This window comes from Nicotiana tabacum, chromosome 15, assembly GCF_000715075.1.
Source record: "Nicotiana tabacum cultivar K326 chromosome 15, ASM71507v2, whole genome shotgun sequence".
Classification (NCBI taxonomy): domain Eukaryota; kingdom Viridiplantae; phylum Streptophyta; class Magnoliopsida; order Solanales; family Solanaceae; genus Nicotiana; species Nicotiana tabacum.
In genome coordinates this window covers 94,711,210-94,738,954 of record NC_134094.1, presented here as the reverse complement: position 1 = coordinate 94,738,954, position 27,745 = coordinate 94,711,210, and the positions used below count along the sequence as shown (strand labels likewise).

Sequence of the window (27,745 nt, the reverse complement as noted above, 5' to 3'; positions counted from 1 at the left end):
GTATGGATATTGCGAGTTATCGAGTATTTTGATCTAAAGCTTTAAGCCAAGTGGGGGAGTCTCCTATCACCGATTTGATTGTGTGGTTTATATGTTGTACTGGTTTCGGTTTGAGGCATACTTTTTAATCAGATATAACTAGTAGAGGTGGAGATCGAGGATGATTCAAGCAAAAGAATTTCTGGAGACGGGTTATGTTACACTCTATGGGTATATGGGAATCATGGAATGATTGAATAGTTATTCGTGAAGGATGTAGTATGCATGGAGTAGAAATTTGCTTAGTTACGTTAAGGTGGGGTTACTTCTTTGGGTGTCGTCGTGCTAATGGGGCACATGTCGTTCGACCCGTTTGGGTGGTGAAGTTGAGATTTGAGCAGAGTAGATGACTCTCAAGAAGGATCTAATGGATGTAAGATTTATATATAGCAATTGAGGATTTATTCGGATTTGTATATGGCTAGACTCCGATATTTGCGTCGGATGGTATCGGGACTTGTGGTATTTCTCTATCACTATGGATTATACATTTTAGTATCAGGAAGGTAAAGGAAATAGTTTCAAGTTCACATAAGGAATCTTCAGAGCGGGTGTCTCGATTGTAGTACTTTTGGGGTGGTTGAAAAGGAATACAGCGGCTTATGGGCCTTAGGGCAGTGTGGTTTTATTCTAGGATCTCGTGGGGTGAGTTTTGGTTGAGGACCATGGTATTATGGCAAGGAGGAGTGGCAACTTGAGGATAATTCGGAAGAAACTCAGAGAAATAGTACACCTTGGTAGTACATCGGGTTAGCAATGTAATAGATATGATCGGGTCTTTGGGTACTGATGATGTGGTGAGTATCTACAGGTGCTTGATGGCAATACTCTTGGGTTTTGGAGACTTGGTTGAGTTAGAGAGATTCAGTTCTGATAGTTGGGTTATATGCAAATGGATTTCAAAGTATTCTCAGTAGTTTCTACCACGGTTCGAGGTGTATATTTCTTGTTGGCATGTGGAGCATGTTGTATGTTGTGATTTTCTCTTGGATGAGATCAAATAGAAGGTTCCTGGCTAATCGAGAATGTAGTTTGCTTGTGACTCGGAGTTGATTATGATATTCACATACTTTTCATATGATGGTATGATAGATACGGTGTGTTGTGTGGGGTTGAGATTTTCATGTGCAAGGTCACGGTTCATATTTGGAGGGAAGGTCATGAATTTTGGATAGCATAGACAGTTTCATATATTTAGATGAATGTAATAACTACTTGGTAATTCCTGAGAAGGGTGCACATTTCAAAAGATGCATTGTGTGTTAACTTACAGATACTTCATTGGTATTGCGGTACTCGCCTGGTTGATCGACTGCTGATATTTAGATTTTGCTATGTGGCAAAGAAGAATTATAGAAGTATTCCTTGTGGGATGATCGTGTATGATAGATGTGTTAGACATTCGGGGGTGGAGTTGGGATCAAATATGGTGATTCATGTGTTCTATGGACTTGGAGACCAGGAATTTTCAGAAACAAATTGTTTCGTGGTTGTGGAATTTGAAAATGTGACCAAAGCTAGCCAGATGATAGTATGTGTTATGGTTCACTCATTGTGGACTTTAGGAGGGTTATGTATCTATTTGTGGGTGATCAAAGTAAATTTGGGGCTCATTGGCAGGCCCAATGAGGATGTGTATTGTACACCATGTCGGATTGGTTGATTCCATACTATTATTGTCGAGGGATGTGTCATTCGGTAGAGTTGATGATATATGTGTTACTCCTCTATGCTACGAGGGGTTGTGATTTATTGATTATAACCACACATGGTGCGGTTCTGTTTGGGTCTTGTAGCGGGATTTGAGCGAGATTGTTATTAGGGTGTGAAATGGTTGATTGCGCCTTGGTTATGGTCTTTCCAGGCTGTGGTATATTGTGTTGTTTGCTTCTCCTTGGTTATGGTCATGCACTTGCGTACTTGGTGTCGAATTGCCTATGGTTGTTGATTTTGAGCATTAGGGCTCGAGGTATTTCATAATGGATCGGTGTTTGGATGGGTCACATATTGCAGTGGGGTTATGATGGGATATGATACTTTGTGATATATTCGTGTGTTTTGGTTCTAATATGTGTGATAGGTTCTTAGCATTACATTGTGGTGGTACTTGTTGAACTTGCGGGACAGTTCTCTCATTCGAGTCATTTTCCATGATTGAGTACATTTGAATTGTTGCGTATTGGTGCACAAATTGCACGGTTTGTGGCTCTGTGTAGTATTGTTGTGGTGTGTCAGTAGAGTAACTTGTATTTCATAAGCGGAGGTCGTCGGACCTAGAATGGGTGCTATCAAAATTCATTGCGATATATTTGAAAGGACAATATCGTTGATTGGGTTAGAAATTGGCTATAGTTCTTGTCGAGGGATAGGGAGATCCATGGCTTGTTGATCTAATGAGTGTTTATGAGTTTTTGCATGTTTATTGCATCATCGGCATTGTACGAAGGTTTTAGAGCGAGGTTTTATTTGATATGAGGTTTATTACGAGTACCGGGTTTGTTTGAGCAGCTACTGTGATCGGAAGTTATTGCTATGAGTATTGAGTTATATGGTATATCATGTAATTTTGTCTTGGGGTATGGTTACGACTTGATGCAGCTTGTTCAGACTTATAAAGTGTGTAGATGCGAGGTTCGGGTCTTGCAGGAAATTTTGGATGTTGGAAATCGGATTTTGTGGTTTACGGACTAAGGTTGAAGCAATGATCTTCTGTTATGTTATGTTGTCAGACCTATATGGAATAGGGTGACGTGGGATCACCCCCGGGTATGTGCATAGTAAAATTACATGGCGATTTGATGGCTTTGGAACGACTCTCGGCAGGTTCGAGGACAAACGTATGTTTAAGTGAGGGAGGATGTAACGACCTAACCGGTCGTTTTGAGCATTTGCACTTCGCTCGATAATTTAGAGGAATGAGTATCTATGTATGTTGTATTATGATTGGTGTGCATCGCCGATTTTGGTTTTAAGGTAATTTAGAGTTTGATTTGGAAGAATAAATTTCATCGTTGAAGCTTTAAGTTAGGAGAGTTGACCAAGTTTGACTTTTGTGAATTTGACCCCACAACAGAGTTTTGATGGCTCTATGAGGTCCGGATGGTGATTTTGGACTAGGGCGTATGCTCGGGTTTGCATTTTGATGTTCCTATAAGGATTCGGCACTAATTGGCGAAAGTTGGAAATTTTAAGATTTGGAAAATTCATAAGTTTGACCGGTAGTTGACTTTGATGATATCGGAGTCGGATTGTGGTTCCGGAAATTGGAATAGCTTCGTTATGTCATATGGGACTTGTGTACAAAATTTGAGTTCATTCCGGATTGATTCGATATGTTTCGGTGCGCGTTTTGAAAGTTGAAAGTTCAAAGTTCATTAATTTTTATTCGAGGTGCGATTCGTCGTTTCGATATTTTTATGCGTGATTTGAGGCCTCGAGTAGGTTTGCGTTATGTTATTGGACTAGTTGGTATATTCGGACTAGGTCCCGAGTGGTTCGAAAGAGTTTCGGACGAGGTTCGGATCGTTTGGATTAATTTTGGCTAAGGCTGCTTGTGGAAGGATCTGGTGTGATCGCACATGCGGCTGGTTTTTTGCATGTGCTATAGTCGCAGATGTGACAAAGGAGTCGCAGAAGCGAAGTGAGAGCTGTGTGAGGAAGATCGCAGAAGCAGAGATATGGGGCGAATGTGCGGATGCGCAGTTGCGAAGGGATGGAGCGTAGGAGCGAGGTCTTGCGCAGGTGCGGATGATGGCTCGCACATGCGATGGCGCAGAAGCGGATATTCTCTCCGCAGGTGCAAGTATCGAGTTCTCAGCTGGTTCCGCAGAAGCGGAGGTGCTGTCGCAGAAGCGGCTAATTTGTCCTCACAAGCGAAGATGCATGGGCAGAAGCTATATATCGAGGGTTTGGCTATTTTATTCACATTTTGAGTTGGGGAGCTCGGATTTAAGTGATTTTGGAAGCAAATTTCATCACAAGGATTGGGGTAAGTGTTTTATACTCAGTTTTGATTATATTTCGTGATTCTATCTTCATTTTTGGTAATTGATTATGAATTTTTAAAGAGAAATTGAGGGTTTTAGCCTAAAGTTTCATAGAGTGAGTTTTTGAATTTTGAACATCGATTCGGAGTCTGATTTGGGTGAAACTAGTATGATTGGACTCATACTTGAATGGGTTATCGGATTTTTTAAGTTTCGTCGAGTTCCGAGGCGTGGGCTCGGGTTGAATGTTTGGGTTGATTTTAGGTCTTTGATTACTTATTCGACCTTTATCGATTGGGTTTATTTCATTTGGCATTATTTGATGTATTTGCGTTTCTTTTGGCTAGTTTCGAGTAGCTCGGAGGTCGGTAAGCGCGGGATGGCATTTTTGGAGCATCGTTTGGCTTGCTTGGTGTTGGATTTTACTTGTTCGAGGTAAGTAACACTTCTAAACTTAGAGCTGAGGGTATGAACCCTAATTATACATGTTATGTGATTTATTTGGAGGTGACGCACACGGTAGATGACGCGCGTGTGGGTGTGCACCGTAGAAATTAAGACTCAGTCAATTTCGTAGAGTTGTGTAGTTAATTAACTTGTATTTTTCCATGTATTTTCATGTGTTAGAGAAACAGAGTTATGACTCATGTTAGAAATCATGCTTAGGAAAATGCTGGTATTATTGGGACCCACTTAGGTCATTTCTATTGTCGAATTATTTTTTTAAAATTATAATTTCCTACTCAGTCATATTCATTCATTTCATATCATATCATGCATTCAGGATGAGAATGGCTTCACAACTTTTAATGTAAGTGTTGATGCAATCAGTTATGTTATTATCTTAATGTATCATAAACTAATTAAAATATTTTTTGGTATAGCCTCAGCTGCCAAGTAGTAGAATAGTATCTACTAGATCAATAATGTTAGAAATCATGCTTAGGCAAATGCTGGTATTATTGGGACCCACTGAGGTTATTTTTGTTGTCGAATTATTTGTTTAAATTGTAATTTCGTCCTCAATCATATTCATTCATTGCATATCATATCATGCATTCAGGCTGAGAATGGCTTCACAGCATTTAATGTAAGTGTTGATGCAATCAGTTCTTCTATTATCTTAATGTATCATAATCTAATTAAACTATTTTTTGGTATAGCCTTGGCTTCCAAGTAGTAGAATAGTATCTACTAGATCAATAATGATAACAAGATCAACTAATGTAACTAGTGATATTGATTTCAAACCATTAAGTGGACTGAAGTGGAAAGGAAAACAAGCAATCACAACAAGAAGGCTTCAAGAGATTAAAAATATAACGACCCGACTGGTCGTTTTGAGCATCTGCACTTTGCTCGGCAGTTTGAGGGCATGAGTATCTCCGTATGATTTATTATGACTTGTGTGAATCATCGATTTTAGTTTTCAGGTTAATCATAATCAATTTAGAAAAAGGAATTCCATGATTTAAGCTTTAACTTGGAAGAGTTGACCAAGTTTGACTTTTGTGAATTTGATCCCGGAACGAAGTTTTGATGGTCAACTCCTTCATCCCAAGCACTATAATAAGCTTATGCCCGGATTTGCATTTGGATATTTCTTGAAGGATTCGACACTAATTGGCGAAAGTTGGAAATTTGAAGGCTTGGAAAGTTCATAAGTTTGATCGGGAGTTAACTTTGATGATATCGGGTTCGGATTGTGGTTCCGCGAATTAGAATAGCTTCATTATGTCATTTGGGACTTGTGTGGAAAATTTGAGTTCATTCTAGGTTTATTCAATATGGTTCGGCGTGAGTTTTGGAAGTTGAAAGTTCATTTAATTTCGAATTGAGGTGTGATTTGTCGTTTCTATGTTGTTATGCGGGATTTGGGGCCTCGAGTAGGTCAAAAATGCGCTTGTGCGCTACCATCACCTCCGCGTTCCCAGCACCGCGTTTGTGATTGCGCAGGTGCGGAAAATAACCTCGCACCTGCGACACTGCTGAGGTCCTGCCATGCCGCTTCTGTAGCCACTGCCTCGCTTGTACAATGTCGCACCTTCGCCCAACATTCTGCAGGTGCGATCACACTAGGACTGCTAAAAACCAGCCTTAACAAAATTGATCCAAACGATTCGAACCTCGTCCGAAACTCCTCCGAGCTACTCGGGACCCCATACGAATATACCAACAAATTCTATAACATAACGCGAACCTACTCGAGGCCCCAAATCCTGCATAACAACATCGAAACGACAAATCATACTTCAATTCAAACTTAAATAAACTTTGAACTTACAACTTCCAAAACTCACGCTGAAACATATCGAATCAACCTTGAATGAACTCAAATTTTTTACGCAAGTGCCAAATGACATAACGAACCTATTCCAATTTCCAAAACTACAATCCGAACCCCATATTATTAAAGTCATCTACCGGTCAAACTTATGAACGTTTCAATTCTTCAAATTTCTAACTTTCGCCAATTAGTGTTGAATCCTTCTAGAAATATCCAAATGCAAACCCGGGCATAAGCTTATTATAGCGCTTAGGCTGAAGGAGCCCCTCTGGAGTTTACACCCCCACAGTGAGCGCATTGGATATAATATTTGGGATGGAGTTCCTTGGGCATGGATTCCCTGTATATTCACATTTGGGGTGGAGTTCCCTAGGCATGGAATTGTCCCATAAATTTATATTGAGGGATGGATTTTCCCTGGGCTGGACCTAACCCGTACAGTACAGTGAGATTGAGTACTCTGAGAGTGTGAGTACGTGAGTTCATCATTGAGATGCATTGCATTTGACATGCGTACTTGAAATACAGGCATAGAGATGTATTTCCTCATGCTACCCGGTTTTGGTGACATTCATAATTTCACTCGTATATTGACATGTAGGCATAGAGATGTATTTTTCTCATGCTATCTGAAAATGAAACACCTTATTTATTGTTGAAAGGTTTTTTCAAAAATCACAGTTTTCAAACTTATTCACATATTTTTTAGGTTTTTGGTGAAAGATTTGGGATCTATTATTATACTTGAAAAGCATGCCTAGTTTTAGTAACTGTGAACCAGCTTAGTTATTTCTTGCACCATCATTATTATATTGTTATGAACTGTTGTTGGTTATTGGAGTTGGACTCTGACCTTTGTCCCAGCTCGTCACTACTTTCAACCTAAGGTTAAGTTTATTACTTATTTAGTACATGGCATTGGTTGTACTCATACTACACTTTTGCACCTTGCGTGAAGATGTTAGATATTGATGTAGCTGCGTACGGCGGGAGATGGATCTGAATATGTACATGCATTCCAGTCATAGTTGCCTCTTGATCTTGGTAGCTTTAGTATTTCAGATCTGTTCATGTATATTTCAGATGGTGTATTTTATTTTAAATCAGCTTTGTAAACTCTATATCATAGAAGCTCATGATTTGTACTACCAGTCCTTGAAAAATTATTGTATAAAAGCAGTTGTATTATCATTTATTTTATTAATAAATCTCATTAAATTGGATAGTTGTTAATTGGCTTACCTGACGGGTTGGGTTAGGTGTCATCACGACTAGTTGGATTTTTGGTCGTGACAAGAAAAAAATCAAGGATTGCTGGTTCACAGCCCCAAGAACTATGGAAATTATAGTGTTGATAGGGCCCTACTATTTTTAGTTCTATTTGGAATGGTGTTTTTATTCTTATCAAGTTGTTGGAATTTTCATATGAAGCTACTATCTCAACTGTTGTTAGAAATATAAAATATGTTATTCAAATGTACCATTATTTTTGTTGTTGGAAACTAATGTATTATTATGTGTATGAAATGGTACTGAAAAACAGCTTGTTATGTTGTTATGTGTTCCTACTGAATTGATTTGGAGTCAAAGTCATTTTCTACATATGCGATCGGTTTGGATGTTGTGAAGTCATGGGCAGTGTGCTAACTTCACTGCCGAGAGGCTTCTTTTTTGCCAAAATTTTCTCAAACAGCAACAAGAACAGAGTTGTCAACAAAACAATTATGAGCTACACCAAAATGATGTTACATTACAATACCAAAATTAAGTAGACAACCAAACCACATCTAACTTAGCCTATCTGACATCAACGAGGTTGCATTACAACGATCAAACTGATGTTCTATTACAACAACAACCAACTACTATGGCAACTCCATTTGATTTTGCTTCAAGTTGCCAACTTCGATTAAGTTGCTAACATACACAACAACTACACAAATCATAATACACCAAATGAATTTTTTACACCAGTTCCTTCGATTTTTTTCCTTCATAGTCTTCTCTTTCGAATCAACATTCATTTTTGAATATTCAAGCTCATCCAAATGCAGCTTAAGACGCTCGTAATATTCTTCTAACTCTCTTATTTTGTTAACCATTCTTGGAAGAAATAAACTCTGAACTTTCATCAATTATTTCCTTGTCTCTCCATCTGAAAACTTACAATTTGTGGCCTGATATGTAATGATCCAACCGGTTATTTTAACTTTTAAAACTCCGTTTCCTAAAATAAAACTTTCCATATGTATTTTTAATAATTTATGACTTACGGAGATGGTTGATTCGGGATTTGGAAGTGTTCGGGTTGAAATCGGAACACTTGGTTCATTAAGTTAGCCTTAAAAGGCCAAGTTTGACTTCGGTAAACATTTTGAGAAAACCACCCCGAAATCGAGATTTAACGGTTCCAATAGGTTCGTATGATGATTTTGGACTTGGGCGTATGTTCGAATCGGGTTTTGGATTACCTGGAGCGTTTTGGCGCTTAATAGTAAAAATCAACTATTTGAAGGTTTAAAGTTCTTTAAATTTGGTTTGGAATAGGTTTTTGAGTAATTGAAGTCCGTTTCGAATTTCGAGTTTGGGAATAGTTCTGTATAGTAATTTAAGACTTGCACGCAAAATTTCGTGTCATTCCGAGTAGTTTAAGTATGTTTCGGCGCATTGGAAGTAAATTGAAGAACTTGAAGTTCTTAAGTTTGAATCAATTTGGTTTGGGGTATGATTCCTAGATTTGATGTTATTTTACACGTTCCGTGAGAGGGGATTTCAACTAGAAACTTTGAGATAAGTTAATTCTATACACTTTGAGCTAAATACATAGATTATGGGTAGATTATAACTAGTAAATCTTAGAAATCAAAGGTTTAGATGAAAAACCTAGATTTTTATAAAAACGAGATTTTAACCACGAAAATGATTATGGAATTGGGTAGAAATTATATATTTGAGTTCTTAAGATTATGGTAACGTTTTCATCCGAAAATTTTCAGAATCCGGGCACGTGGGCTCGGAGTGAATTTTAGAAATTTTACTATTTTGGTTAGGGTAATTTATTTAATAACCTAAATTCGAATTATTGAACATGTATTAATTATTTTGTATAATATTTGGATTGCTTCGGATTTTTCGGCACCGAATTGTGAATTTAACGCGATGTAGTAATCGGAAAGTGGACTTTGAGACAAGGTAAGTCTCTTGTCTAAACTTATGAGGAGGAATTCACCCCATAGGAGACTAAATTAAATAATTATTGCTAATTGTTAGGGCTACGTACGCACGAGGTGACGAGAGTCCGTGCGTAGCTACTATTAATGCTAAAGTTCGGGTAGTTTAGGACTCAAAGCATGAATTACTTGTGCAAATTATATTCTTTAATTAAATTAAATAAGTTTTATATATATATTGTGACTTGTTAGGGAAGATATTAAAATATGAAAATTTCATATGCTTAAATTGTTTGTTTAAATTAATTAATTATTAAAAAAATTGTTCATCCTCTCGAATTGAACTTATAATAAATATACTCTACTTCCAGAGGTACATAAGAAAATGTCCTCCTTTCTTGTGGATCAGGCCGAATGCCTCTGCAGGATAGATGCATCTATGGATCGCGTCGCACGTCCCTCGGCAGTGTACAAGACACTCTGGAACGGACCGTACGACCTCGGCAGAAATCGTGCCTAATAATAATAATAAATACACGATATCTCGATGTTTTTAATTTGCAGCTTGTGAATTTAATTAATAGAATGGAAGTTGTTGAAATTGAAAGAATTTAATTATTTCTGTTAATTTAATAAAATTATTGTTAACCTTCTGAATCATGCTGATTTAAATAAATTCTATTTTATTCTATTTATTATTGTTGACCCTTAGTGAGTGTCAAAGTCGACCATCTCGTCTCTACCACTTCGAGATTAGGCTTGATACTTACTGGGTACATGTTATTTACGTACTCATACTACACTTGTTGCACTTTTTGTGCAGGACCTGAGGCAGGTACTAGTGGAGGACCTATCATCTTACACCCACGTTATCCAGAGGCGTAGTGGTGAGCTGCCTTTCTGAGCCGTTCTGCAGCTACCAGTGTCTCTCCTTGTATTTTCATTCTGTCTATTTTTATTCCAGACAGTATTTAGAGTTTTGTATAATCTACTAGATGCTCATACACTTGTGACACTAGGTCTTGGCACACATATTAATAGAATTTAGAATTATATTATTTTCTTGAATTTAAGTTAATCGGTATCTTTTCTAATTTCTTTAATATTGCTAGAAAAAAAATATAAATTACTTAGAAAATTATTCTGAAAATAATTGATATATGTTTAATTTATTTGTTGTCTTGCCTAGCTGTAGTGTTGGGTGCCATCACGACCTATAGGTAAAATTGGGTCGTGAGAACATGGTATCAGAGCACTAGGTTCACGTAGGTCTCACAAGTTATGAGCAGGCATAATAGAGTCTTGCGGATCGGTACGAAGACGTCTGTACTTATCTTCGAGAGGCTATAGGGTGTTAGGAAACTACCTTTCTTCATATTCCATCGTGCAATTGATGTAGTACTAAATATCATTCTCTTATTCTCTCACAGATGGTGAGAACGCGCTCTAATGAGGTTCCAGACCAGGGAAGAGCTACTCCCCCAGTTGCTAGAGGTCAAGGTAGAGGCCGAGGGAGGGATCCAGCCCATGGTAGAGAACGAGGACGTCCCAGGACTGTTCCAGTTATGCCACCAGTGGGTCCAGCAGAGAATCCCATTGTTGAGGAATAGGGTGAGGTTCCTGTGACAGAGCCAATTCCAGTGGATTTCACATATGCACCGGGATTCCAGGATGTTATGGGTCGTATGTTGCTGTTCATGGACACTATGACTCAGGCCGGTTTATTTTTGGTAGACCCAGCCACATCTCAGGCGGGTGGGGGAGCACATACCCCTACCGCAGAGTCTCATGGACAGGCAGCTGTTGTATATCAGACCCAGGGTGCACTACCCGTGGGTGGAGCCCAGCCAGTGGCAGCAGCTACACCTGAGCCCAGGCCAGCTGTAGCTATTGATCCGTAGAAACTATTGGACAGATGGACTAGACTACATCCTCCTGTCTTTGGGGGTGAGCGACATGAGAATATTGGAGTCTCATGGGGTTGACTTTGCTACTTTTTAGCTAGAAGGCAGGGCCCGTAGATTATGGAAGTCTTATGTTCTTAGCAGACCAGCAGATTCTCCTTCCATGACTTGGGACAGGTTCACCCGTATTTTCCTGGATAGGTATATTCCACCCTCTCAGAGGGAAGAGTTGAAGTTTAAGTTTGAGCTGCTCCAGCAGGGTCGGATGTCAATGACCGATTATGAGGCGAGGTGCTCTGAGTTATCTCGCCATGCACTTATGATGCTCCCTACTGAGGCGGAGAGAGTGTGGAGGTTTGTTGCGGGTTTACATACTGACATTCTCGAGAGGTTGAGATAGGTACTTCTTATAAGCTAGTCGTGGAGATAGCCCATAGGATTGAGGGTGTACGTCAGTGGAGCCGAGAGCAGGTTATGAGAGATAAGCGGTTCAGTTATTCTGAAGAGTTTAGAGGTTCTCCGTCTGGGGTCAGAGGTCAGTTCGTGAGAGGGCAGTCCAGCAGGCCCCCATATCCAGCACCACCGCCTCCTCGAGGTGCGCCAGTGTGACCTTATCTCAGTGTTATACTAGATAGTTCTTATCGCCCACCAGTTATTCAGGGTCCTTCCAGTGGGTATTCAGGTCCCCAGGGCCAGACACTTAGTCAGCAGCTCATCGCACCGAAGAGTTGTTACGAGTGCGGGGATCCAAGTCACATACGGAGATTCTGCCCCAGGCTTCGGGGTAAACTAGTGCAACAGGGTCAGCAGCCTATGATTACCGAACCAGTTTCTCTACCAGTCGTCCGACCACCAAGAGGTGGAGGACATGTAGGCAGGGGTCGTCCTAGAGGTGGAGGTCAGTCAGGTGGAGTCCATCCAGTTCGCGTTCCAGCTCATTTCTATGCTTTTCCGGCCAGACCAGATGTAGAGGCCTCAGATGCTGTGATTACAGGTATTATTTATTTTTGCGGCAAAGATGACTCAGTATTATTTGATCCAAGATCTACGTATTCATATGTGTCATCTCTATTTGCTCCATTTCTGGGTGTTTCTTGGGAGTCCTTGAGTACTCCTATTTATGTGTCCACTCCTGTGGGCGATTCTGTTATTATGAATCGGATCTACCGGTCCTGTACTATTACATTCTTTGGTTATGAAACTAGAGCAGATCTTCTACTACTTGAGATGACCGACTTTGAAATTATTCTGGGCATGGACTGGTTATCTCCATATCATGCTATTCTAGATTGTCATGCCAAGACTGTTACCTTGGTTATTCCAGCATTTCCTAAGCTAGAGTGGAAGGGTTCACCTGTTAGTTCATTTAATCAAGTTATTTATTTTATAAAGGCTCAACACATGGTTGAGAAGGGTTGTTTAGCTTATCTAGCCTATGTTCGGGATACTACTGCAGAGACTCCGGCTATTGATTCAGTGCCTGTAGTTCGGGAGTTCTCCGATGTATTTCCTTCAAATCTTCCAGGTATGCCACCTGATCGTGATATTGATTTCTGTATCGACTTGGCTCCAGATACCCAGCCTATATCTATCCCACTGTATCGTATGGCTCCGAAAGAATTGAAAGAATTGAAAAAACAACTTGAAGAGTTACTAGCCAAAGGGTTCGTCAGACCGAGTGTATCGCCTTGGGGTGCACCGGTATTATTTGTGAAGAAGAAGGATGGAACACTGCGGATGTGTGTTGATTATCGCCAATTGAACAAAGTCACTATTAAGAACAAGTATCTGTTGCCGTGTATTGATGATCTATTTGACCAGTTGCAGGGTTCTAGGGTGTTCTCTAAGATCGACTTAAGGTCGGGGTACCATCAGTTGAAGATTCAGGATTCGGATGTTCTGAAGACTGCTTTTCGGACTAGATATGGTTATTATGAGTTTCTGGTGATGTCTTTCGGTTTGACTAACGCCCCGGCAGCGTTTATGGATCTGATGAACAGGGTATTCAGGCCATATATTGATTCGTTTGTCATTGTCTTCATTGATGACATCTTGATCTACTCGTGCGGTAAGGAGGAGCACGAGCAGCATATGAGAGTAGTGCTTCAGACATTGCGGGAACAAAAGCTATATGCTAAGTTCTCCAAATGTGAGTTTTGGCTAGAGTCTGTAGCATTTTTGGGGCATATTGTATCGGGAAAGGTTATTGAGGCAGTTCAAAATTGGCATTTTCCCACTTCGGCGACTGAAATCAAGAGTTTTCTGGGTTTAGCAGCTTATTATTGTCGGTTCGTGAAAGGTTTTTCATCTATTGCAGTACCTTTGACCAAATTAACCCAGAAGGGTGCTCCGTTCCAATGGTCCGATGATTGTGAGGTGATCTTTCAAAAGCTCAAGACAGCATTGACTACAGCACTAGTATTAGTGTTACCTTCCGGTTCGGGGATGTATACAGTGTATTGCAATGCTTCACGCGTTGGTTTGGGTTATGTATTGATGCAGGAAGGGCGAGTTATTGCATATGCTTCACGCCAGCTTAAGCCCCATGAGAAGAATTATCTGGTGCATGATTTGGAGTTAGATGTGATTCCTCGCGCTCTTAAGATTTGGAGGCATTATCTTTATGGGGTGTCTTGTGAGGTTTATGCTGATCATCGTAGTTTGCAGTATTTTTACAAGCAGAGGGACCTAAATTTGAGGCAACGCAGATGGCTGGAATTACTAAAAGATTATGATATTACTATCTTGTATCATCCAGGCAAAGCAAATGTGGTTGCAGACGCCTTGAGTAGAAAGGCGGAGAGTATGGGTAGTTTGGCTTTCATTTCAGTAGAGGAAAGGCCATTAGCTTGGGATATTCAGTCCTTGGCTAACAGACTTGTACGGCTGGATATTTCAAAGCCCAGCCAAGTTCTTGCATGTGTTGTGGCCCAGTCTTCACTGATTGAGCATATCAAGGCTCGCCAGTATGATGACCCACACTTAATGGTTCTTCGAGAAACGGTACTACAAGGTGGTACCAAGGAAGTTACTATTGGAGCGGATGGTGTTTTGCGACTCTAGGATCGTCTATGTGTTCCTAATGTGGATGGACTGAGGAAAAATATCCTGGAAGAGGCACACAGTTCTCGGTATTCTATTCATCCAGGTGCTACGAAGATGTATTGTGACTTGAGGTAGCATTATTGGTGGCGGCGAATGAAAAAGGACATAGTTGAGTATGTAGCTAGGTGTCTGAATTGCCAGCAAGTTAAATATGAGCACCAGAGGCCAGGTGGCCTACTTCAGTAGATGACTATACCAGAGTGAAAATGGGAACGTATCACTATGGACTTTGTAGTTGGGTTGTCGCGGACCTTGCAGAAGTTTGATGCAGTTTGGGTCATTGTGGACAAGTTGACCAAGTCGGCACACTTCATTCCGGTTGTGACTACGTATACTTCAGAGAGGTCGGCCCAAATATATATTCAGGAGATAGTTCGGTTGCATGGTGTGCCAATTTCCATCATATTAGATAGAGGTCCTCAGTTTACTTCACATTTCTGGAGAGCAGTACAGAGTGAATTGGGGACCCGGGTAGAACTCAGCATAGCCTTTCTTCCGCAGACTGATGGGCAGTCAGAGCGGACAATTCAGATTTTGGAGGATATGCTTAGGGCATGTGTGATTGACTTTGGAGGTCATTGGGATCGTTTCTTGCCTTTGGACGAGTTCGCTTATAACAACATTTACCAATCCAGTATCGAGATGGCTCCATTTGAGGCTTTATATGGTCGGCGATGTCGTTCGCCCATTGGATGGTTTGAGCCCGGTGAGGCTAAATTATATGGTACTGATTTGGTGAAGGATGCCTTGGAAAAGGTAAAGTTGATTCAAGAGAGACTTCGTACAACACAGTCCAGACAGAAAAGTTACGCAGATCAGAAAGCGCGTGATTTATCATTTATGGTAGGTGAAAAAGTTCTCTTGAAAGTTTCGCCGATGAAAGGAATCATGAGATTTGGGAAAAGGGGGGAAATTGAGCCCAAGGTTTATAGGCCCATTTGAGGTGTTGAGACGAGTTGGGGAGGTTGCTTATGAGCTTGCATTGCCTCCCAGTCTATCGGGAGTTCATCCGGTGTTCCATGTATCTATGCTTTGAAAGTATCATGCCGACCTATCACATGTGTTAGACTTCAGCACAGTTCAGCTAGATAATAGTTTGGGTTATGAAGAGGAGTCAGTTACCAGTTGAGGTCCAAGAGGATTTCTGCAGTAAAAGTCCAGTAGAGGGGCCAACCAGTCGAGGAAGTGACTTGGGAGGTCGAGGAGGACATGCGGAGAAAATATCCACACTTATTTAGCACTCCAGGTATTATTCTAAGCCCGTTCGAGAACGAACATTTATTTAAGAGGTAGAGAATGTAATGACCCAATCGGTCTTTTTTACTTTTAGAACCTCGTTCCCTAAAATAAAACTTCCCGTATGTGCTTTTAATGATTTATAACTTGCAGGGATGGTAGATTCGGGAGTTGGAAGTGTTCGGGTTGAAATCGGAACACTTGGTTCCTTAAGTTAGCTTTAAAAGGCCAAGTTTGACTTCGGTCAATATTTTGAGAAAACAACCCCGGAATCGGGATTTGATGATTCCAATAGGTTCATATGATGATTTCGGACTTGGGCGTATGTTCGAATCGGGTTTTGGAAACCCGGGAGCGTTTTGGCGCTTAATAGTGAAAATCAACTATTTGAAGGTTTAAAGTTTTTTAAATTTGGTTTGGAGTAGTTTTTTGAGTAATTGAAGTCCGTTTGGAATTTCGAGTTTGGGAATAGTTTCGTATAGTGATTTAAGAATTGCACGCAAAATTTCGTGTCATTCCGAGTAGTTTAAGTATGCTTCGGCGCATTGGAAGTATATTGAAGAACTTGAAGTTCTTAAGTTTGAATCAATTTGGTTTGGGGTATGATTCCTAGATTTGATATTGTTTTACACGTTCCGTGAGTTCGAGCGAGTCTATTTTATGATTCCAAACTTGTTGGTATGTTCGGGCGGGGTCCCGGGGGCCCCGAGTGTCAATCGGACGAGGCTCAGACCAAGTTAGAAGTTAGGAGCCAAAACTGAAGCTCCCAGCTACTGTCAGAATCGCACCTGTGCTTGGCCAGCCACAGGAGTGGCAGAAGCTCGCAGGAGCGACACTCACAGATGCGAGATTTATTCACAGAAGCGGAAAGGGAAGGGGAGGCCTGCCATCGCAGGTGCGGAATTTCGGGCGCACTGCGAACGTGCAGGTGCGAGAAGAAGAGCGCAGATGGGGAGCTGGGCAGTCAAGTTAAGCTCGCACCTGCGAGGAATTTCCGAATGTGCGAAAGCCGCATGTGCGGTAGCCCTCCGCAGGTGCGAAAATCACTGTTGGGCAGAACCTTAAAACGGACGAAGCTCAGTCCATTTTTGTCGATATTTCTCCATTTTTCGGACGATTTCAGAGCTTTTGAGAGGGGATTTCAACTAGCAACTTTGAGGTAAGTTAATTCTATACACTTTGAGTTAAATACATAGATTATGCATAGATTATAACTAGCAAATTTTAGAAATTTAAGGTTTAAATGAAAAACCTAGAGTTTTATAAAAATGAGATTTTAAACACGAAAATGGTTATGGAATTGGGTAGAAATTATATATTTGAGTTCTTGAGATTATGGGTAACGTTTTCATCCAAAAATTTCCAGAATTCGGGCATGTTGGCCCGGGGTGAATTTTAAGAATTTTACTGTTTAGGTTAGGGTAATTTATTTAATAGCCTAAATTCGAATTATTGAAAATGTATTAATTATTTGTATAATATTTGGATAGCTTCGGATTTTTCGACATCGAATTGTGAATTTAACGCGACGTGATAATCGGACAGTGGACTTTGAGACAAGGTAAGTCTCTTGTCTAATCTTGTGAGGAGGAATTTACCCCATAGGAGACTAAATTAAATAACTGTTGCTAATTGTGGGGGCTACGTAAGCACGAGGTGACGAGAGTCTGTGTGTAGCTACTATTAATGCTAAAATTCGGGTAGTTTAGGACTCAAAGCATGAATTACTTGTGCAAATTGTATTCTTTAATCATATATATATATATATATATATATATATATATATATATATATATATTGTGAATTGTTAGGGAAGATATTAAAAGATGGAAATCTCATATGCTTAAATTTTCTGTTTAAATTAATTAATTATTAAAAAAATTATTCATCCTCTCGAATGGAACTTATAATAAATATACTCTCCTTCCGGAGGGTACATAAGAAAATGTCCTCCTTTCTTGTGGATCGGGCCAAACGCCTCGGCAGGATAGATGCATCTATGGATCGCGCCGCACATCCCTCGGCAGTGTGCACGACACTCTGGAATGGGTCATACGACCTCGGCAGAAATCGTGCCTAATAATAATAATAAATACACGATATCTCAATGTTTTTAATTTGCAGGTTGTGAATTTAATTAATAGTATGGAAGTTGTTGAAATTGAAAGAATTTAATTATTTCTGCTGATTTAATAAAATTATTGTTAACTCTGTGAATCATGCTAATTTAAATAAATTCTATTTTATTCTATTTATTATTGCTGACCCTTAGTGAGTGTCAAAGTCGACCATCTCGTCTCTACCACTTCGAGATTAGGCTTGATACTTACTGGGTACACGTTGTTTACGTACTCATACTACACTTGCTATACTTTTTGTGCAGGACCTGAGGCAGGTACTTGTGGAGGACATATAATCTTACACCCACGTTATCGAGAGGCATAGTGGTGAGCTGTCTTTCTGAGCCATTCTGCAGCTACTAGTGTCTCTCTTTGTATTTTCATTCTGTCTATTTTTATTCGAGATAGTATTTAGAGTTTTGTATAATCTACTAGATGCTCATACACTTGTAACATCAGGTCTTGGCACACACATTGGTAGAATTTGAAATTGTATTATTTTCTTGGATTTAAGTTAATCGGCATCTTTTCTAATTTCTTTAATATTTCTAGAAAAATAATAAAAATTACTTTGAAAATTATTCTGAAAATAATTGATATATGTTTAATTTATTTATTGGCTTGCCTAACTGTAGTGTTGAGCGCTATCACGACCTATACGTGAAATTGGGTCGTGACATGATATTTAAAGAATACACTAAGGACCCATTCAAGTAACTTGAATTTAACATTATTTTTTAAATTAATTGACCAAATTAGAACATGAGTGCATATCTCATAGTAAGGAAAAGACCAAAAGCGTCTTTCGGAATTGCAATCTGACCAAGAAATTTGCATTTGCAGTAAAATACCATGTTTGCATCACACTTCAGCATTGAGCATTGGATCATCTTCGTCCATGCACAATTTTTTCAACTTGAAGTTTGCCATTCCTAACCCTAGGATTTCATACACAAAAATTGGGGAAGAAAATAAAAAATCCTTAACAGAAAAACGACATCAAAGGGAGGAATTTACACAAAATTCACTTACGTCTTCAAACAAAAGAAAATTTGAATTCAAAAACCAGCTTCAAAAGTCTTGAAAATGCCCGGTAAAATGGGGAAGAAGAGCGTTTTATGTTTGAAGAAAAGCTCTTCCAAATCAGCTTTGAAACTGACACGTGACCATTTTGTATAGGCTAAAGCCTTTTTCTTTTATTTACTACGCGCTCTAGGGCAGTGTTTTGACGTACGACTCCAGCTAAGCACATAAGGTCTAAATAATTAAGGAAAAAAAAGTTTAGTGGAGTACTAGGAATCTCGTAAAGAAAAAGTGTTTAGCTGGAACTTTGGTTATAGGTTGGGGGTTACTTATATATTTTCCTTTTTTCTTTTCGTAAAAGAAAATATCAATTATGATATATATGTTACACTTCCTTCAAGAAATAGGAAAACTAAATATGGTAAAACAAATTAGGACAAACACCTAATAATTCTCTTCATTTGCCTAAATTTTCTCACAAAATAAACTGATCCACTTTTTTCACATAACCTTCAACAGGTGCATCTCTAAATCTCCACCATAAAGTTTATCTCGACGTGAATACCACTCTATGTTAAATTCTCAGACCAAAAATATGATTATCGTCAAATATGTTGCGGCTAGAACTAAACCTGCCTTGATGAACCTGGCTTGAACCTTGTTTCTATACCACTTGTTAGGATCGAAATAATCAGGTGTAACGATCTGATTGATAATTTTGAGAATTCGCATCCCGTTTGGTGGCTTAAGTTCTCGAGCAGTTTTATTTTATATATTATTACTTGCATGTGTGATCGAGTTCGATTTTTCGGATGAATCGGGATTGATTTGGAAGAACAATTCTTGTTTTAGAAGTTTAAGTGAAAAGAATTGACCGGAGTTTGTCTTTTGTAAAGATGACTCAGGAATAGTATTTTGATGATTTCAATAGTTTCGTATGGTAATTTTGGACTTAGTCATGTGTGCGGATTTGGATTCGGAGGTCTGTAGGTTGATTTGATGCATTTTGGCGAAAATTGAAAAGTTGAAGGTTTGGAAGGTTGAAAGGTTTGACTATGAGTTGACTTTGTTGATATCGGGTCCGTATTTTAATTTCGGGAGTTGGTAAAGCTTCATTGTGTCATTTAGAACTTGCATGCAAAATTTGACTTCATTCTCGGTTGATTTGATATGATTCGGCGCGAGTTGTAGAAGTTGAAAATTCATAAGTTCATTAAGTTCGATTTGAGATGCGATTCATAGTTTTGATATTGTATGATGTGATTTGAGGCCTCGAGCAGGTCTGTGTTATATTTTTGGACTTATTGGTACATTTGGACGGGGTCCCAAGGGGCTCGAGTGAGTTTCGGATAGGTTTGGGTTGTGTTGCGCTCGTTTTTTATATTTCGACTTTGTTTCTTCAAGCATAAATAGTACCACAAATGAGTTTCAATTTCTGTTTTTATTAAAGCATTAGATCTGTATCGTAATTACGGAGCCTTATAAAAAAGAATCGTCGAATTTGGACATCGTATGAGGAAGTTATGCTCATTTTAGTGTCGGGGAAGTGAGCTGGCGCTGGTGTTTCGCAGATGCGAAGTTGGATCCGCATTTGCATCCCCGCAGTTGTGAGAAATAGTCCGCAAAAGCGAAAATGACAGCTGAAAATGCGCAGGTGCAGATTTTTTATCGCAAAAGCAAAATTCCTGTGTATAAAATAATCAGACCGTGTTCTTTTGGTATTTTGAGCATAACTTGAGTTCTAGAGCTCCGGTTGAGGTGATTTTCGCGGCGTTGTTCTCGTCTTTTCATGGGGGTCAGTATATGTTTTTGTATTTTAATATGATTACAGAAGTTTGTCTTGGAATATTAACGTTTGTTTTGAAATTTCAAAGAATTATATTGGACAAATTTTAAAAATTTATCATGGTGAATGTATATATAATATTTACGTCTTCCTGTGATTCTTGAAATGGCTACAGGTATGTAATCAATTAAATTAAATTCTCGTTAAGAATTCCCATCTTGCTAATGAATTGATATAAAACCTCCTCTTTATAAGCATAACCCTCCAAAAGCCCATTCCTGTTTGTAATCTTTAGCAGCTCAAACCCTCTTTTAACAATTTCAACTTTTGGACTCTTCTTAGTAGGTACATAGTCCATTTCCTCATATTTCTCTTTATATGTATCAAGGTTCCATGCTTCAACTTATTTTGCATGTGTTGTTGCCTTTCACTTTATAAATTTTTTTTTCTGTTATGAATAATTTTTATTCGCAATAAGCGAAATACCTAATTAGAGCTACCGGATACTTCTCACATTTACATGAGGTTAATTTTGTTCCTTGTGTTGTTGTTATTGTTATTGTTTCCTTTTTAACTATATATTGTTGTCTAAGTTACCTCTTGAGTCTAACTAACATAGTACTCCGTCCGTTCCAATTTATGTAAACCTGTTTGATTGGGTACGGAGTTTAAGAAAAAATGATGATTTTTGAAATTTGTGGTCTTAAACAAATGAAAAGGGAGTCTAGAGTATTTGTGTTGCTATAAAAGCTTCTCATTAAGGATAGAATTGAAAGTTTAAGCTAAATTATTTTCAAATTCAGAAAGGGTCATTTTTGGCACTTAATAAATACTTTTCGCAAGAAAACTCTTTGATACTTGTCCGCTCTTTGAGACTGACAAGTGATTGAAGAAATTGTCTCTCTTTATGATCCGCAAACACAGAAAGGTGTGAGGCACTCTCGACTTCCGTGATTTTAGTACGGTCACTTTAACAATTACTACTTGGTCCAATTATCTGATTACATATTTTAGACCTATTGTGCATTTTACTCTTTAAACCGTTTTTAGTATTTATAGAATTTATTTGAATAAGTCATGATGTCGCGCACTCATTGTTTTTGTACATATTGCAAATCGTGCCACGTAAAACGCATCCGCGAATTATAACAAGTTTATTTTTATTATTATTTGACGTTGTGGTCAAGTCGCGTGAAACGCGCACTTGAGTTGGGATTTACTATCGTGACCATGCCACGAGAACCGTACCCATAGTCACGATAATTTCTTTAAACATGCTTAAAGCAAACTAAGAGATTCATGAACGGTTTTCCTAACGATAATTTGGGATTATGAGACCGGCTCAAAAAATTATGGAAAATCACTTGTGGATACATGTGCAAAGATTGAGCATATTTTAAAAGCTTGCTTGAACCAATGATGCATCGAAGTGTTATTCTAGATTAACGTAATGCAATGTTATAAGTAAACCAGTGTTTCGAATTTCCGGCCGAGAGGATGGAAAGCAAATTAATTGGGTGATGTCTCAATTCGTGATTTTTGTATTTAAACGCCTAACGCAAGGATGGCTGATGCTTATTTAAAGGCCATATTGTGACCTTCAGCAAGTCAGCGAATGGGCTTCCGAGTTAAAGCCCAACAACTTCTAGTTTAATTACAACTGGCCAAAACTTTGAAAACTACATCATTAGTCACAAACTGGGCCTAGACATTGGGCCAGCATGGGGAGGGATGTGCCTGACTCCTGGCCCCTTTTGTTTGGGCTCATCTCAAACAATTAAACAAGCCCAGAATTCATACAGAAAATACTCATGGCTCGACCAACATCCAAACAGAATAAACGTTTAATCAAATGACAATAAAATCGGCTTCAAATCAGTAATGTTAACATAAAATTATACACAAATCTTTATCATAATGAATCACATAGACTACAACTTTAACCGTAAAATTCATTCAATTAGCCCACCTACACTCCCTTTGATGGCTTCAAGAAAACAGAGTAATCCTTAAATATGACTCCTTATACCTTCCAAATGGTTCAGTTAATAAGAGAAGAAGTCAATAACACTAGATTAGACAAATAGGACTCAAAACAACAATCATTGCCCGTGAACTAACCAAATTACATATGATTCAACTTCTTAGAGATAAAACTTCAGTTTATTCAATCACAGACATTATAGACATGATATATCACATTTAGAACCAGCTGAACATCACGTTACATGTGGATGACAGAAACATAACAATAGCCACAAAACACCATTTATCTCATGAAACCAGTCATTTTAATGAAAGAGATGAATTACAAGTTGATGTATGTGTACCTAAATCTGCAGAAGTAAAACAGAGCTACCAGCAACGAAGCAGCAACAGAGAAACAAGGAGAAATCTGAACTTCAAACTACAGCTCAACCCAGTAGAATAAATACAGCAGCCCAAATAGCGAGTTTTCAACTCAAACAGCTATGGAATCAAGATATATGCAGCCACAATATGGGGATGAGAAACAGCTCTGAATCCTACTTCTTTTTTTTTTTGGTTTTTTCTGTATTTAAATTGGATTTTTAGAGTGTTATCTTTAAGAGAAATCAGTGAGGATGAGAGAATGTGTGTGAGATTTCTGCAGAGAAAATTAGTGTCCCCCTTTAGTGAACATGTAGGGGTCTGTCTGAGAGCCTTCTGCCAGCCCCCAGCCCCCTAAAAATCAAGACATCAACATCTTTTCTCAAGAGAAATGGACAGCTGTCCCTTTTTAGATATTCTTCCTATTTTTCAGCATCTTTTCTTGACAGATTTTGTACCAGCTGTCTCTTTTAGATACCCTTCTCCCTTTTTAACCCCTTTTCTTTACTGTATTCACTCTTTTCAACCCCCAAATCCCACGAATTCCCCTTCTCTTTATCAATTTATTGCTATCTGGTCCCTTTTTTATTTCTAGAAACTTCCTAGCAGTTACATGAAGATTCCTTCCAAATTAAATCTCTAAATTAACATTTTATCATTATTAATTACTAACGACCAGGAACATATGCCCAAACCCTTCTCAATCGTACCCAATTTCCCACTCAGAATTCAGATCCAACGGGCCTAAGTGAACTAACAATCTCTACTTGCCACCACAGTAATGCAACTTCAAACGTAAACCCAATTAATCAAACTCAAGCTTTGATACTTACATGTGAACATGCTAAAACAAACTTAATATCAATTAGTTCATTGTCAAGTTTAAAACAAGTAAATTGAATTAGAGGCAATCTGAAAATGGCTATTACAGTGAATAATTGGAAAACAAATGAGTATGGATAGAGGGGATTACCAATACATTCAAAGAATTCCGGTCAGCACATAGAACTCCGGCGAGCAAACGAGGCAGAGAGAATTCTGGCCGGTCAAAGGTGGATTGACCAAGATCCAGCGGTTTCGGAATGAACAAAAACCAACGTCAATCAATTGTTCTTGTTAAGAACAATCGATCGACGTAGGTTCTTGGTCAAAACGAGTTGAAATTACCGCGAAAATCGAAAAGGGGGCAGATTTGTTCTTGGTAAAATCTTAGATCTACTAGAGATAGCGTTTGAGACAGATTTAGGTAAAACGGGTAAGGGATTTGGAAAGAGGGGCGGATGGGGATTGTATGGTGTTAAATTAGGGTCATTTGATGTGTGCCGCCGCCATAGGGCGATCTCCAGCGGCGGCTTTACGCGGAGGGTAAGAGAGGAGTAACAGATGGGAGATATGGGGAAATGAAGGGGGTTCTAGGGTTTGGGGGGTCTGTTAGGACAAATATAAGGGATGGGGAAATCAGTTCCGGTCCGTTAGATCTAGCTTGATGAACGGCTGAGATTTGCTTGACACCCAAACAGCGTCTTTTGGTCTTGGGGTGGGACTGGACCGGATCCATGTGGGTCTGGGCTGGGCGAATTTGAACAATTGTTTGGGCCATATGGCCCAGCAGAATGCTTCCTTCAATTTCTTGCCTTCACTTTGTTTTAAATGGCCACTCTTAATTAAATCCTATATCAAATCTAATTTGCAAAATTAACCTATTCATTTGTTTTAATTCAAATTAAGCTAATTAAAATATTGAATTAACTAATTGACTAATTAACTGCAAATGTAAAAAGAAAAGAAGAATAGCTAATTGTAATTTGTAATTTGTAATTTTTATATTTTAACAATGCAATTAATGTGTGATTACATCCTAAACATGCAATTAAATCTAAAATGCAACAAGTGAAAGATTAAAAAAAATTGATGATTTTTAGGATTTTAAAATATTTCTAAATATGCATGAATGCAACTAAATGCAAATAAATGCAAACAAATATCCTAAAAATTCTAAAAATTCAAAAGGTCTCATAGCTTACATATTTGGGTCCACAAAATTATAGAACCGCAAAGTTGTGAGACAAAAAAGAGGTCTCACACAACTAGTGTAAAATGTGTTAAGCACAAAATAAAATTTTCCATAATTGTCGATACTAAGGACCCGTTTGGCCATAGATTTTGCCAAAATAAACTTGAGTTTTATTTGGCAAACACATGTTTGGCCATAGATTTTGCCTACATTTTGACCAAATCCCAAATCCCAATTTTCAATAGCTGGTTTTGGGCCAAAATATTACTATTATATTTTTTAAAAATTGCCCCAAATTTTTGTATTTTATAAAAGAGCCAACCATTTATTATTTTGTAACGATGTTGCTTCGTCTTCTCGGTCATCTGATAGTGTATCATGTAATTCATTATAAAAATGATAATTTTGTATCGAATTTATTTATGTTCAGGACTATGGTTTGCTTTAATATAATTAATGTTATTGATAATGGTATTGTTGGGTATTTGTGATAATTTTTAGAAATTGTGGGTATAAGTCATGTTTCATGTTTTTCCAAACCAAACTTCACCCAAAACAGATGTCCAAACATATTTTCATCTTCAAACCAAACTTCACCCAAATCAGATTTTTCAGAATAAATTTGAAAATTTATGATCAAACGCTAGCTAAATTGCTCCCAAGTTCTACCAACCAAACACCACCATTATGGATAAGCCCATTGGATTAGAATCCCGTCCCAATGTCCACAACCTCCAGCAAAATAAAAGCCTCAGGAACATGTACAAGTAAAAAATATGTATTAAAAGTTAGTATTGCGGCTCAATTACAGTGATCTCTGCCAATTCAAAAGCCACTACTTAGCGATTAAAGAACCTCAGTGAGGTCAGAATATAGAGCATATATATTGGCCAAAACTTAAAAGCACATTAGTAGACAAAGGAATTGCATAAAGAAGCCTAGATATAAGCCTCAAATTCCTTCTAGGAATATAGAATTAATGTGTCTAATTTATCTATGGAAACAGTACTTATGGAGGAAAGCATATCATTTTAGATTTGATAAATGGGTGTTACAAGAATGCGATTCTAAGTGCGTTCATTTACAATGCACACTACATGGTTTCTCTGTTACAAGTCATTATGTGTTTTTATATCTCTTAACCTACTGCTCCAGCATAGTCGGATGCAGTACGTACGGGTTCAACTGAATTCATAACTTTTGACGCGGAGTAAAAATTTGTATGTAAAAATTCATTAAAATTGTAAAAATAGTAGATATGAACTCATAACTTTAAAAATATAATGGGTTCAATGTTAAAAACCTTAAAATTGAACTCATAGGATTTAAATCCTGGATTCACCTATGTGCTCCAACCTCTGCTTTCAAGAATTTGGACATTAAAGGTGACAAATGGGGTGGGCCGGGCCGGGTTGACTTTTTGTTCGGTAACCAATTTTTCCAAAACGAGTTTAACGGGTCCGGGCCCATTCGGTGAAATAGTGAACCGGAACGGTTCCGGGCCTAAGGGGCCGGGTTTATTTAATTTATTTATTTATTATATTTTGTATAACTATCGTAATTTATATTAATATAAAGTAAAAATATAAAACAAAAAAATAATCTTATAAAAATAGTGTTTGAATAAAGGATGCAAAGGCTTTAAAATTCTTATATTTAAAATTTCATTAAGAATTTAATATAATAGAATACAATGAAGATGGATAAAAATTTCACTTATAATTTGCAATTTTTTTTTATTTCAAACTTTCAAATTAAAGTTTACATTTAACAATAACTAAATTAACGAAAAAAGAGTAAATTCAAAGTTTAATTATTAAATATAAATCTAGAACTTCAAAGGTTTTGCATTGGCTTAGTAGGTTCTTCATAATCAATATGAACTCCTTGGCCATTTTCTAGAGCATTAAATTTAGATGAGTTGCCATGTGTCAATATATCTCCAAGTTCCTCGTCTTCTGGTTTATCAACTTCTTCACGTCCCTGATTTTTTAGTTCCGATCTAATCCAATCTCTGAAATATACTAAAACTTCCAAAGCATTGCTTTTCAATGAGTGACGGGTGTCTCCTAATTGTTGTCTTGCTTGACTAAATGCACTCTCTGATGCAACAGTTAAAATTAGCACATTCAGCATGTCACATAGCGGAAAGAACGGAAAATTACTTTGCATTCTCATGCCACTATCCCAACGGTGAAAATTTCTTTGTGCGAGGCTCTGTTTGCTTTTGCAAGTAGAATTGAAGTTCATCAATATTCCTGCTACTGGTTTGAGTGGAAGGAAATGTAGACCAAATATTATAACCATCAACTCCTTCATCTTCATCCATAGTAGTAGATGCAGTAGAAGTGGTACAATGCATAGTGGGATTAACATTGCATACATTAATAACAGTATCATCAATTATATTTGCATAATAATTATATAATTATTGTAAATAATCATTTTGCTTGTTCATACAACAATATATATCTGGGGTTTCAGTTGGTCCAATCTCCATATAAGTATATAAAGCATTGATTAATTGGTGACAATCAGACATCTTAATAGAAGGATTTAAAACAGCACCAATTAAGTAAATTAAAGGAATTGGAAAGAAATATTTTTTGAATTTTGCTTGCATTTTTTCAACAGCATCCTTATATTTTTCTTTCTTCTAAAATTCAAAAAGTAGAAAAGAATTTTCAGCTATATGTACTAAAGCCATAGTAACAGTAGGGTAGTAT

General features: G+C 38.1%; 1 long non-coding RNA gene across 1 annotated transcript; it reads right to left on the bottom strand.

Moving 5' to 3' along the window:
- Window positions 1-22,482: 22,482 nt before the first annotated feature.
- Window positions 22,483-24,405, bottom strand: LOC107806099 (uncharacterized). Its single transcript, XR_001652587.1, has 2 exons — window positions 23,979-24,405; window positions 22,483-22,685 (listed from the first exon to the last, which is right to left on the bottom strand). It is a non-coding gene; the product is annotated as an uncharacterized LOC107806099 (long non-coding RNA).
- Window positions 24,406-27,745: the final 3,340 nt, after the last annotated feature.